This window comes from Andrena cerasifolii, chromosome 3, assembly GCF_050908995.1.
Source record: "Andrena cerasifolii isolate SP2316 chromosome 3, iyAndCera1_principal, whole genome shotgun sequence".
NCBI classification, from domain to species: domain Eukaryota; kingdom Metazoa; phylum Arthropoda; class Insecta; order Hymenoptera; family Andrenidae; genus Andrena; species Andrena cerasifolii.
This window is the reverse complement of record NC_135120.1, coordinates 5,305,684-5,320,524: the sequence shown is the minus strand read 5'-3', so window position 1 is coordinate 5,320,524 and position 14,841 is coordinate 5,305,684. Positions and strand designations below refer to the sequence as shown.

Genomic DNA, 14,841 nt, shown 5'->3' with positions numbered 1-14,841 from the left:
GCTTCACGTTTTTAGCTGCCAAATCTACAATTTTGCAAATTTTACTATAAACCAAGCGGCATTTTATTGAGAAAAGATAGTACTTTCGCAAAATGCAATAAAAAATCGATTTTTCGACTGCCTAGTCCCCTTAATAAACCCTGTAAATCAATGATCTCAGATTGAGCGAAGCGATTTTCCCAGGGTGTTTGGCGCCAAAGGCGCCAGATGTTTGTTGAATTTTAAAATTGGACAGTACTCTATAAAACTTGGATAAATGTAGAACAGATGGACAACAAACATATCTTTTTGATTTCAACATGAATTATTTTTATGTCATTCCCTACCTTATCGACACAATGAAGTATAATATATTATTAACAAACCTTTAAAAACCTATTAAAAGTGGTCGAAAAAATTGTATGAATCACGCATAAAAATATAGCGACCTAACCGTGATATTTACCGCATCTGTATGATTTACAACAACCCCATTTTAAAGCGTTTCGAAGAACGGGCCGATTACAAACAATGACTTCCATGTTTTTTTTGTTGTTTTTTTTTTAAAACACATTATGAATTTTAAATTCAAATAAACATGAATTTAAATTTCGCACAGTATTCCATTCAACCTTGACTAATATAGGAAAGAAGTACACCACACATTTTTTAAATAACCTCCATTTAAAAAGAGTTTCACAAAGCGTCAGATAACCGATTGAAAGTTATGACTTCCGTGATTTTTTTAGTTTATAATTTTAAAATGCTACTTGAATTTTATATTCGAACAGAATTTCATTAAACCTGTATAAATGACAAAAAGAAGAACACCAAACGTTACAAAATATGTAAAATTTATAGCGTTACAAAAAACGTGACATTTAAAGCGTTACAGAAAACGTGACAAAATCGATAAAAAGCAATGAAATCGTCGTCGCATATGATTTTATAGATATGGGGTAGATAAGTTTTCCTTTAAATGTAAAAAGTGTTTTGACACTGAAAAACGGTGGATAAATATAGGGACATTCCACGCGGAATCGAACACTTTTTGGAGTAACATTTCGGAAGTGGCTGAAATTTGAATATTTTGTAGTCTTTCGGGATATATAAACATATCTCGAAGGATTTTTGACAATTATGAAAAATGTCGATTTTACAGCTGTTTAAAGGAAAGTGCTAACTTTTTTTCAATAAATTATAACTATGGAAGTAGTAAACGGATGGAGATGAGGTTTAGGGCGATTTGTAGAAAAGACATTGAAGTTTTAAGAAAAAATTATTTCTGTTTCAGAAACAAATTTTTTTAACCATTTTTGTGCAATTATTTTAAACAAATGCAGTTTTTTAATAACGGGCGCGATTTTAAAAATCTGAAAAAAAACAGAATATAGTTCTATCCTTCCCCTTCATGGTCTAATTGTCAAAAATATGGGCATTTTAAAATTGGCCTAGTAAAAATTGTCGAAAGTTGACGCTGCGTCGCTCAGCACCGCGGTACTCGCAGCGGCCAAGCAGCTATACCTGATATTCTTATACAGAATTCTCGAAAATGGTAAGTATTTGAAAAAAACTGAAGAAGGAAAACTCTTACTGTTTTTTATATCCAACATAATGCGGTATCTCAATTTTTGGTGTTCGCAATATTTTCCTTGAAACGAGGGTGGCTTTTAGTTTTTTAAATGGAATGTTATATATTTGTTTACCCAATATGAAAGCGACTGTCAAGACAAATTCAACCATATGGTACAGTATGACCTTCAAGGCCACACAAGGTTAGGAATGAAACAAAGAAACCCTATCTACTAGATAGATAGTTCAATATATTTAATTCATTCCTAACCTTGTGTGGCCTCCAAGGTCATAGTATACCATATGGTTGAATTTGTCTTGACAGTCGCTTTCATATTGGGTAAACAAATATATAACATTCCATTTAAAAAACTAAAAGCCACCCTCGTTTCAAGGAAAATATTGCGAACACCAAAAATTGAGATACCGTATTATGTTGGATATGAAAAACAGTCAAAGTTTTCCTCCTTCAGTTTTTTTCAAACACTTACCAATTTCGAGAATCCTGCATAAGAATATCAGGTATAGCCGCTTGGCCGCTGCGAGTACCGCGGTGCTGGGCGACGCAGCGTCAACTTTCGGCAATTTTTACAAGGCCAATTGTAAAATGCCCATATTTTTGACAAATAGACCATGAAGGGGAAGGATAGAACTATTTTCTTCAGATTTTTAAAATCGCGCCCGTTGTTAAAAAACCGCATTTGTTTAAAATAATTGCACAAAAATGGTTAAAAAAATTTGTTTCTGAAACTGAAATAATTTTTTCTCAAAACTTCAATGTCTTTTCTACAAATCGCCGTAAACTTCAACTCCATCCGTTTACTACTTCCATAGTTATAATTTATTGAAAAAAAGTTAGCACTTACCTTCAAACAGCTGTAAAATCGACGTTTTCAAAATTGTCAAAAATCCTTCGAGATATGTTTATATATCCCTAAAGACTACAAAATATTCAAATTTCAGCCACATGCTTAGTGTTACTCCAAAAAGTGTCCGATTTCGCGTTGAATGTCCCTATAAGCAAACATTATTTTCACATGTGCCGATTACAGTAGTGGGGACTTTGCGGTTAAGGCGAAGAGAGTGGTGGCTGTTATAAAAGCCAGTGAGACTGTGTGAACGTCACTGTAGCGAGAGTGAAGTTCATTGTTAATCGGTGCCGCTGCGTCAGAAGACGATTCTGTAATCGAAGTAACAGCTTAAATTTCAGTTAAGTTTTTACTCTCGATAAATTCTATATCTTATTTCTTTTAACTTCTACGGTGATTATATATTTATATTTTACGCGGTATCAATCGTCAGCTAGTGGTGTCAGATAAAAATGAGCCACATTATTTTTTTTGAAGTATTGGATTAGCTGTAACAGCTTTGTATTTCAAATCACAGTTGTGGAATTGTGAATCAGTGAAGTGCAAAAGGTTGAACTGCCATAAACAATAATTTGAATTTGTCATTAGTTAATTTATCTTTATCTTAATGGTGTAATTTAGTACGTGACAAGTTATTCTGTTATTAACACATTAAATAAGAGAAATACAGATTCATGCTTCTGGGTCATTTTCAATTAACGCGCTGTGTTCTTATTGTCAGTTTAAAAAATCAGACACCATTTCACTTTTAGTCCATAAACTGAAATATTTTATGCATCTAGCAAGGCTGTAGTCAAAACACAGCAGTGTATATAGGTTTTGTATTTTCATCAATTTTGAGAGATTAAAATTAAGAAATTCTAAAATTTAATAATTTAGAATTTTCTGTAAAAGTACATATGTGTCTTAAAAACTATTCAAGACAAATAACTAAAAGTTTCTGACTATACTTTAGAGTTTTGTATGGATGAAGGCTTATTATGTAGTCAAAACACAGCAGTGTATATAGGTTTTGTATTTTTATCAATTTTGAGAGATTAAAATTAAGAAATTCTAAAATTTAATAACTTAGAGTTTTCTGTAAAAGTGCACATGTGTCTCAAAAACTATTCGAGACAAATAACTAAAATTTTCTGACTATATTTTAGAGTTTTGTATGGATGAAGGCTTATCATGTCTCAAGTTTAAAAATTGAAACTGTTTTAAATAGGATTTAATACGACGAAAAATAATGCTTTTGTTCCAAATATTAATGAAATTATTTATATAGGAAGTATTAAACTCAAAACGTGTTAAAGAACCATCCAAGAATTATCCAAACGCTTAGCACAAATACTGTTTGAGAAGTGTATACCTAAAAACAACAATTTTCTTAATCTATCTTCATCTATTCGGTTTCGAAATGGATGGCAATTGACATTCCATGTTGCCTGTATTATCGACGAAGATTTACATTAGGGATGTGGAATGTAAGACCCAGTGGCGGATTTAAGAGATAAGGCCCAAGTGACAAACGTTCCGAGGGGCCCATTTTTCGGGAAAATGAAGAGGTAGTTTACTAAAAGGGGGTAAGTGTACGGAAAAGTGTAGGAAAAAATATAGTGTTGGATAAAATCATAATTTTTTTTTTGAAGACTGGGCCCTAGGGGGGCTTCTGAGCAGGGGCTCGTTTATCGGGAAAATAAAGCAGTAGTTTACTAAAAACGGGCTCACTGTAATAATACAGAAAAAAATATACTTTGGATTAAATCATAATTTTTTTAAGGATGGGGCTCTAGGTGGGCCTTCTGAGCAGGGGCCCAGGTGGCGACTGCTCATCGGCCGCCCTATTAAATCCGCCACAGGGAATACCTATTACGTACCTATATCTAAACGAAACCTTAACCAAGTATAATCAAACAGTTAAGTAATTGACTTTCAAATACCAGTTTCCAATTTTACTAATCTTTCCACAGATATCTCCATTAAGACACTATTTAGGACCACGAAGGGACGAGTAAAAGTGAGTAGAATTATCATTCTTCCAAACTAACAATATGGTTGCTTATGTACTCTGTCAAGAAAGAGCTGTTATAATATATTACAAGAACTTTCGACAAGCAATTAGCGTGTCCACAGAAAAGACGTGAAACTCATATAAGTCATTTAATTAATCTGGTTTTACGCGATTTATGAGAATGGGAATTAAATTCTCTAAGCAGGTATAGGCTTTACTTTTACGCAAAAGATTTCATCTGTTTGGAGACTCTTTTACTGTACACTCGATTAAATATTTTACATGACAGTCCTGCTTAGTAAAACGTAAAGGAATATCAAACAGAAGTATCGGAAGCATTGAGTAATGTTTTTCGAAGCTACGGAGTTCGTTGAAGAGATCGGTGAATCATGTTAGTCGCGCAATAACGCAGTCTCAGAATCTGAAAGAAGATTCATCTGTCGCTCAACAAATTGTTGTTCAAAAGTGTATTTAAGAAGCTATTGCAGTCTAAGTAATTAGTCCAATTTCCATCGTTAGCGATTGCAACTTGACAAAGTCTCGGCATAGTTTCTATAAAATTTTCCAAGCCACGTATGCGGTGGGAAACAATCACCAGATTGTACTTACAAATACGTTTCATTAAAGCTTTCAGTCAAAACTCGTTTTCGAGAAACCTTTACGACATAGTGAAATACACGTTTTGCATAGGATCTGCATCGAACGATTTCCATAGTTGATATTTAAGGTTCGTATTTTTTTCCTTATTCAACAAATCGGTTTTCAAAAATAACAAGAGATTCCGTTTCTGCAGTTTTTAACCGACTTCAAAAAGGAGGAGGTTTTAGACTCGACCCGTATGTATTTTTGTTTGTCCCCGCATAACTCCTCAGCATATGCACCGATTTTGATGATCTTTTTTTTATTCGAAAGAGAGTGATGCCCCGGTGGTCCCATCATACACTGCATCCATATTGGCCCAAAATTTTGCCAATTCTGGTTATATGTATTGACAAACCATGCTTAGGAGGTATGCGTGTACGTACATAACATAACAATAATTAGGTGACAATAGACTTTATTATTTATATATATATATATATATATATATATAAAGCATTGAAACCGCATATATAAAAATATATAATAAAAAATATATATATGCGGTTTCCATGGCTTTTTATTTTTTTGTAGTCGGTTTTAATTTTTTTTTTAAATTTTATTTAAATAAATAAGCTTAGTATAACTACCTATAGTAATCCACTTTCCGATATACTACTATCGTACCTACATACATCCAGTGCAAGTGCGTGTTTGCAGCTGTTTCTCTGTATGCGAAAAAATAAAAATGCAGCAAAAAGTAAAAAATAATTTAATCCCTTATTTAATCTACGACTGTCATATTTTTTAAGTCCGCGTCTCATCATTTGCACTGTGTAAATCTGCTGCCGACTTAATAAATATGAAAGTCGTGGATGAAATAAGGGATTAAATTATTTTATACTTTTTGCCGTTTTTTTATTTTTTTAAAGTCGGTTTTATTATTTTTTTCATATAAAATTAAAAATATATATATATATAAAATTTAAAATATATATATATATAAAATTAAAAAAAAAATTAAAACCGACTTAAAAAAAATAAAAATGCAGCAAAAAGTATAAAATAATTTAATCCCTTATTTCATCCACGACTTTCATATTTTTTAAGTCGGTGGCAGATTTACACAGTGCAAATGATCAAGAAGAAGTCAAAACACAGGATTCTTCACTAACGGTTATATTTATATTTAGGCCAAGTATTCTTTGATGTGCTTTTATGCAAGTAATTTGTTTCTTGATACTGTTCCCACACACGGTGCCAGATTGCAATACACTTTTTAGACTAGAGCTTGTTCTCAAAATAGTTGCGTTTACGTTCTCCTTGCCAAGTAAAACTATCCCTTATGGTGCGTTTATGTTGGAGTTGCGATAACCAATCAAAGCGGCGATAAGAGCGAAACGTAGAAATACCTACATTCTGTACTTTCATAACAGAAGTGTTTACATTGAACCACCGAACAGAGCTACACATACCTATGTTCGTGGTTTTCATTCATATCTTTTAACATTAATAGGATGCACAGTGCACACAATTGCATACCATTTCGGGGAACTTGAAGATAATAATAATTCTTCTTCAGAATTACTCATGCTTAATGGGAGGTTCCGGTCTAGAGCCCAAAAAATAGGTGATCTTTAGAAATTAATTAAAGCAAAACTACTATATATAATTTAATGGGACTTTTTGCATTGTATTAAGGATGTCTTAAATTATAGAAAAATATTTTTTGTTTTATAATTAATCATTACAGACGGCAGTGGGGATTCGTTAAAGTCAAGGCGTCAAAAAATTCATCCAAATCGGTGGGACCTGTATCTTCAAAAGTTATTATCCGATTCGACTGAAACATTTCTTATTTTGCAGAATATATTATATATTTTTCATCCTTTCAACGTCTTTAAAAATTATAAATTTTCAATTTTTGTATTTTTTTCTGGTATCCAACTCACATTCAGTGGTTGAATATAACGTCAAATTATTACATTCGGTAACGAAACATATATTAAATTATTGTTGAATTGTCATTAAATTCGTGAAAAAACAGCTGTCACACTAAGCCGTTTATGACAAAAGTTACACAACATTGAAAAATACCTTACCTTAGATAAATGGCAGTAATTTGGATTTTTTCTTGTTTATAACGCACACGACCCTGATATTTACATACCACTTCGTGCGACACTTGACGACGCACAGGCTGAACTTTTGTACATCGATATTAAGAAATAGCAGCACTAATAGCCGCGGAACAATCAGAAATCATTTTACCCCGAGGGATCGTTTTAGACGCATTTCCCCTACAGTGACTCCCGAAAGTATTCGGACACACTTTAAAATAGAATAACACTTTTAAGGTTGGGGCAAACGACTTCATTTTTTCTGTAAACTTTTCCTCCCCACACAGCACCATAACATTGCAGCAACGTCTCTGCAATGATGCGGTGCAAGATTGCAATGTTGCACCATAACATTGCAGAGACGTTGCAGGTTCAGTCCTATGTCGGCCTTCGCAATATTGCAGGTGCGTATTTTTGCAATGTTGCATCAACATTACAAAAATCTACTCATGCAACGTTCCGAAAATGATTTTGCAACGAAACGGTAACAGGAATGTGTATTCCCGTAACGCTTCGGATATTTTTCGGAGAATGGTCCCCGCTGCAACGTGTCGTGCGACGACGTGATGTGTGCAGAATCGTAGCAGTATAACGCCGGTGTGTATTTCACTCATAGAAATATTTTTTTCCCAGGGGGGATTCGAACCGAGGACCTGTAGCATCGTAGACGAACACTTTACCGCCGCAGCTAGAACCGCGGATTTATAAGATTGCTTACATATTCGAACTTATACTCCTACCGTGCCAAACGTTAAAATCAAATTATTCAAAAACGAAGGCTGATTTGACAAACCCCATTAGGGATTTGTAACACTATAGGTGCGGACTACAACTTTCACTCGGTGTCATTTTAGATTAGATTGGAAAACAGTCTTTAGACTGCACCTTTACATTTCTCTTTTCTTCTGTCTTTTTTCTTGCTTGATTGTATTTACGTGTTTGTGCAATAATGACGTTTAGTAATAATAACAATAATTTCACACATTAAAATATATAGCGCCTACTCTGTCTTAAAAATTAAATTGATCCTCAAATCTCTTCTATAATTTCATGTACAAACAAGTCTCACGATAACACTTTTGTCATATGATCGACGGGCAACGAGAAATTCTAGCGTATCTAGTTAAATGAAACATGCTGCAGAATCTACTCGACGTTATGTACATATTTCGACAAATTTTGCAAAGTCGTAGTTGCTTCAGAATATTGCTGTAATGTTTCTACAATATTTTTCACTACAGTATTGCACGGCAATATGTGCGTAGATTTGTTTGGGCTTTGCCACTGGAACACTGCACGTCGATGAGCGCGCAATATTGCAGGAATATTGTAGGATCGTTGCCAATGGAACATTACACGGCAACGAACTTGCAATATTTGTGCAATATTGTACGATCGTTGCCGACGGAACATTGCACGGCAAAGAACTTGCAATATTGCTGCAATATTGCAGGATCATTGCCACTCCAATAATGCACAACAATATTGCAGCATCGTTCCTGTAATATTGCAATGCAACCTGCAACAACACAATATTGCAGCAACGTCCCTGCAATACTGCTGCAACGAAGTGTGCTGTATGGATCTGGGAAACCTTTTTTCACCGAAAATTTATATGGATCGAAAGCACGTATCAAACAACATGCAAAAATAACAATTTTGAGTTTTTGAATCTATTCATTATACTTCTCGCATCGGTCCGCTACTAAGCTTTATCCGCCCGCAAGCGGGCGCGCGCCCCCCGCACTGGTCTAGCCCCAACCAATACTAATACCCTGGACAAATTAGAAAGTGGAATGCGTTGTTTCGGAAAAAAATTATTAAGTAAAAGTGACTGTGAAATTTTTACGTATATTCTAACCCCTAATGTGACCAACTATTATGCTTCAATTCGAAAGAATACTTTTCGCATCGGTTCCCTACTATGCTTTACGCGCCCGCAAGCGGGCGCACGCCCTCCGCACTGGTCTAGCCTCAACCAATATTAATATCCTGGACAAATTAGAAAGTGGAATGCGTTGTTTCGGAATATGTCAACGGAAACACTGTACAGAGGGGAGGGAGTGTAGTATTTAAATACATAACATAAAAAGACAATTTTGTTCGAAATGTAAAAAAAGTATTTTTTACAAAATACTTTAAATACAGTAATTACCAACATAATCACTGCACAATACACTTTATCGCTTTGTCATAAAGCAATTGAACATCTTCAAAGAAAGAATCTACAGTTCCAGCAAACTGACGACATTTGGTTTTCCCTCTTAAACAAATGAAACGTCCAGCACCATGCTGACCCGTTTCAAATAACTTCATTGGTTTGCGATGAATACCACAATTCTTACTAATTCTCAGCAGCCCTTGCTCCCGCAATCATGCTAGAGCACTTTCTACAGACTGTGGTAAAGAACACACGTTCCACGTTACCATTTTAAATATATGTATTTACTTTATTTCTTTTTTAGCCAAGTATTTTATGCTGTCGAAGTCCCTCCATGTAACCGTTTCGAAAAACAAAGAAACTAGAAAATATGTCAAAATTTTGTCGAAAGGCAAAGAAAATATGTCAAAATTTTGCAACTTTTTCGCCTCATAACTTTTCAACGAAAAGATTCCTAAACTCAAATTTGTTATTTTTGCATTTTATTTGATACGTGCTTACGATCCATATAAATTTTCGGTGAAAAAAAGGTTTCCCAGAGGCAAAGTTCACGTGAATTTTTTTATAAGCTAGAAGGATTAGTTTACTAGTTTACGTGTATGGGTGTTTTGAAAAAATTGCAATTGGTCGGAATAGCGAAGAAAATAGTGAAGGTCGCTTTTTCAACTTTTTTCTATGTATTTTTGTTTTTCCTGTGTTTTTACACAGGATGGCGTTTCAAGCATTTTGCTTATATTGCCCAACGAACATTAATCATTCAATTTTCCCCTCCTCTCTCCTTCGGGTCCCAGCAGCAGCGCACCGGGAGAAAGGTGGTCTCCCATCTTTCCCCAGTACACCGCCCCGTGATGCTTAACTTTGGTGATCTAACGAGAACCGGTGTTTTCCATCACGGATTTTTTTTTTGTAAATGTGTTTATTTTGCCATAAAATACATAACAATTATATAGATATTTACAGGGTATAAACTCAGCCGAAATTGGCACCTCGTTACATAATAAACTTATGCTAAGCAGCAGACTCGTTCGAGTACTCGTGCCTAAACAATAATAGGAACATTTTATATATCGCTAGTTTGTACTTTAAATTGCATTTACTATCTTTTAATGATAGGTCGATTGTACTTTATTAACCTAGGAAAAATCGACTCTAAACCTAGAAGGTCACTTTGGTCTTAAATCTAAATTTAACCTACTTAAAACTAACCTAGCATAAGTTAATCTAAATTTATGTACATGAATATATACAAGGGCCTAGGCCTATCACTTTTAATAAACGCTATATTTACAAAGGTCTCGTGCCTATCGTAAGCCTATGCTTATACATGGGAGCTCTGCAGTGGTACCAATCTTAGATAAAAAAAAAATTATGTAGACAAAAATGTTATTTACATGTCTATTTCTAATAAAATTATTACTACATATTTTGTTTTGGAATTCAATTAAACAAAAAGTATGTTTAATGCAGTTAGAAATATAATATTATCATTAATAGTAGAGTAAAATATGCGAGCGAAATGCGGCAACGTCGCTTTGCGTCCATCTTTTTTTCTCTTTCCATTTTACACTTGTGGCGTCCCTTTGCGCGTTCGTACTGGTTCGCAACAAATTACTAAATACATGTTTACAGCTTGGTAGTGTTTTTAAAATTTTTTACTGTATCCTTTGTACAAGTATACACTGTATAGATGACTACCTGGCGTACAGCGTTGCCACGTTTCAAACGGTTCCTTCAGGCAGTTCCAAAAATACGAGCACGTTGCTGTCTATTTATTCAATTATCTAATAAACCGTACGGTAAATGTCCAATTTTTTTTTTAGAATTTCATAGGAATACTTAAGCTTTTCATTGCAACATTTTTTAGGACTTTCTCACTATTTTTAAGGACTCTGTGTAACATTTTATAGAAATTTTATCGCTTCTCCCATAACAGCCTGTGTATAAGAGCGCAACTTTGATTTCAATTTTTTCATCAACCGTGCTGTCAATCGACTTGAAATTTTAACACAATGCGGACTACACTTTGGACATTAGATCAAAACACTTTTCAAAGATTTCTCATTATTTTTGCTCCGGTATCGAACCTCCTTAACGCCTTGTCTAGATGGCTGCCTGAGAATTCCATTTCTCAGGGCTATAATACACGCACAATTTGGTTTTCCATCACGGCTACGGCCGCTGGTCAACTTTTTTATCTGAGCCTGTAATGAAAACTTCAAAAAAGCCGTTTGTAGATTTAAGTAAGTTGTATAAATGCTGAAAAATTCATCGAAATCGATCGATGCAGAAGCAAGCGACAGACAACGAAATATGTAAAATCTTTAAGTTCGTTACAGTTGTAGCCCGAAGATTGTGATCTTCGCCACTTTTTACTGTTTGTAGCTCATAGCTACGTTAACTAATTTCGATGGAACCGAGCTCGATTAAATGTTTAATTAATGAGGAATCGTGGAGAGTGTCCGATTTGATTATGTAAACAGTTTCGTCGATCGTATGCAGCAGGCCTAACTTCCAACGCAACTTAAAAACGCAATAAAAAATTTAAAGGAGTGTTCACAAAACTGTTCACACTGTAACGATGGAACTTTTGGATATTTGTTTTAATAAACAAATTTTCTAGCATAGCTTTTGAAATATCTCGCAAACAATTCCACTGTCAATGACCTTACTTTAGTACGTATTTTAGTACATGCAGAATGCTGAGAAGAATCGATTTATGTGTCGTACGACAGTACTCAAAAGGATCAACAGTTCGCGTCAATATACGAGACTGGTGGCTGTAGGGATGTGTGATTGGGTACGTCAGGAAATAAGTAGGAGCGATTGGCCAACAAGGAGTGCGTGTGGAAGGAGAGAATGGGACTTGAGAAAGAGAGTATGAGTGTGAAATAAAACCGGCGTGTGTGGGAGCGAAAGTGGAATAACTGATCCTGATCGATAAATGGAATAAAGTCTCTGTTTAAATCCTTTACTGTGCGCTATATCCGTTTAACAAAAGACCTAACAACCAATGGTTCTTTAGAAAAAAGTGCATTTTTTATCGTTGCATCGAATAAAAAATGAAGGCATGACTCACAGATAGTTTTCTCCATGGCATTTAAAATTTTCTCTATTAGTTTTTTGTATCTTCAAGAAAAGAGCTACAACCTGTTCCAGTTTCTAAAACCACTCTGTATATGTAGATTATCATTATTACCGCGTTCTGTATGGAATTAATCGTACACGCGTGCGATAAGTACGATCTTATACCGCTGACTGTACTTACTTACCACTGACTCGTACCATGTTGGATCATTCCGGGGTGAAATGCATCCATTGCAAGGCAGCTCACGTTCTTGGATGTATTCCGGATATTTGCGCAATCACCCGATGAATCAAAGGTAAATTCCGAGTAGCTGTGCGATGGAAAGCTCGCCTGGTATTCGGGTGCAACCTGTCCACCATGATAATTACATCTTCAAGATCGCCGTTGCGCAACGTTCTTGGAAACTTGAGCCGCATTTACTTTCGAAATACAGCGATGAGGATGAGAGAGTTAATCATTAATTCCTAAATGACCACACCCTACGAAATATGACAGTTTTGTATGGAATACGAATTATTCAATTTACTTTGTTTAGATGCTACCCTAATTCTTAAATATTTCGCTTTAATCGTTCTTAAATCCATTCATTAAATTCTGTTGTTACTCGCCGTTTGCCTGTGAAAAACTTAATTTCACCGATTCTCTTGAAAATTACAGCATTTGTCGATAACCTTGCAAGAACAAAGTATACCGAATTTCAACGGCCTATGTGAAATAGTTTTCGAAATATTTAATGTTAAAGTTTCGAAAATTCAAACAATCGGCTGACGCGTCGTCACTTAAACTGTAATATCTCGGTCATTTTTAAAGATAATGCCACAGTTTTGGGTTCATTTTAAAGCTGAAGGAATGCTTTCTCCAACCGTATATAAAATATTTTGTTTATTGTTAATAAACTTAACAGTAATCCGGCTTGAAAAATATACCATTCGATAAGCTAAGTCTTCGACTAATAAATGCCTTTTTAAAAAAAATTGGAGAGGTTTTGGGAACAGCTAACAAAACATAAAAACTTGCGATAGTGCGCACCGCTTGGAACTGCACGGATCACAAGGTCAGTCCGCACGGACGTGTTTTCAAAACAATAGCCTAGCGAAGGAAAGTATTTATATACGATGGGTTAAAAGAAATATTTCTTTCAGTGTTTTCGGTATTCTCCAGAAAAATAGTTGGAATATCTGCTACCTACTATTGCTAATCTTTCACATGGTGAGCAGATATTCCTACTTGTATACTTTGTTTTTACAAGGTTATCGACAAATGCTGTAATTTTGCAGAGAATCGGTGAAACTAAATTTTTCATCTATTCGTTTTGACTTGGAATAGCTCGTACATATTGCACAGTAGAGTTTTGAAGTATTAATACATTTACAACAGTTCTTAATGACATATCGTCGATGATAGTGCAAAACCGCGTATAAGCAGTTTGTAAATATGTACCGCAGTTCTGCATTTTACCGATTTTACAGGAGGAAGAAAAAACTTAATATTTCAGCCATTTTAAAGGGGTTTTCTTTTTTGGGACAGTTTTAGCACTCCTTGCAATAAATACTAACATCAATTCGTCATAAAAATGCTTAATTTCTGTGTAAAGTCACTTTCACGCGCCAAATGTGCTGTCACTTCACCTGATTTCCCTGTAAATGCGCGGTTTTGTCGCCAACTTGCTAAGAGAGACAGATTCACGGTATCCTTGAACCTGCTGGTTCCGTTGGTAAAAAGGCGGCTTCCTACTGGCTATTTCACATGGCGTGACTTTTAAAAAAAGCGAAACAGCGCTTGGCAACCGTGGGCACGAAATCTCAATTTTGCTACTTTTGCGGATACGCGGTATTTACAAACTGCTCATACGCGGTTTTGCACTATCATCGACGATATCCTCTGCAGGTAAAGTTATGACTGGATATGTAAATTCGATCCGTCCTTTCCGCCTTTTCCATTCTTTACGTTACGTGATATTTGAATAATTTACACGCAATCATTGTTCCTTCTCCTGTTATTCAGATAAAATTGTTGATTCTGGGGGGTTCAAACATTTTCTTAGCCACAAAACAATCGCCAACGACATAGCTAATCATAAACTATATCATTACTGACATCGAAATGCCATTAAACAATTTTGAAGCAATAGATTGAATATAAGTTATTAGCGTCTGGCTGTTTAATAGCCTTATCTATGAATTAAAATGACAAGATTCTGCATACATATATCCGAGGCAGGATATTTCATGATAGGATGTGAATCAATTTCATATAGAATCAAGTGTCGAAATGAGCGATGAAAAGCGATGAAGTATCCTACCCCACGATTTTATATAAATTATTTTTTATTTTTTAGTACATTTTTTATCAAATTAAATAAAATTGTTTAACTTATTTTTTTTTTATATATTTTTTGTATTTTCTCCCTTCATCAAATACAAGTGAGATATTTAAGGGGTTACGCCACCCTGAGGCGCTCGAAACAGCACTAAACTAGA

The 14,841-nt window shown here is 34.9% G+C and overlaps 1 protein-coding gene across 2 annotated transcripts in view; it reads left to right on the top strand.

Moving 5' to 3' along the window:
- The first annotated feature begins 2,674 nt into the window (after positions 1–2,674).
- LOC143366987 (hemocyte protein-glutamine gamma-glutamyltransferase) overlaps positions 2,675–14,841 on the top strand; it is a 32,458-nt gene continuing 20,291 nt past the window's right edge. The window contains exons 1-2 of one of the 2 annotated variants that reach the window (XM_076808543.1): positions 2,675–2,760; positions 4,376–4,422. The gene's annotated coding sequence lies outside the window, so the exon portion shown is untranslated. Of the gene's footprint in view, positions 2,761–4,375; positions 4,423–14,841 lie in introns of those variants that run through there. The other variant, XM_076808541.1, reaches the window with a different exon arrangement.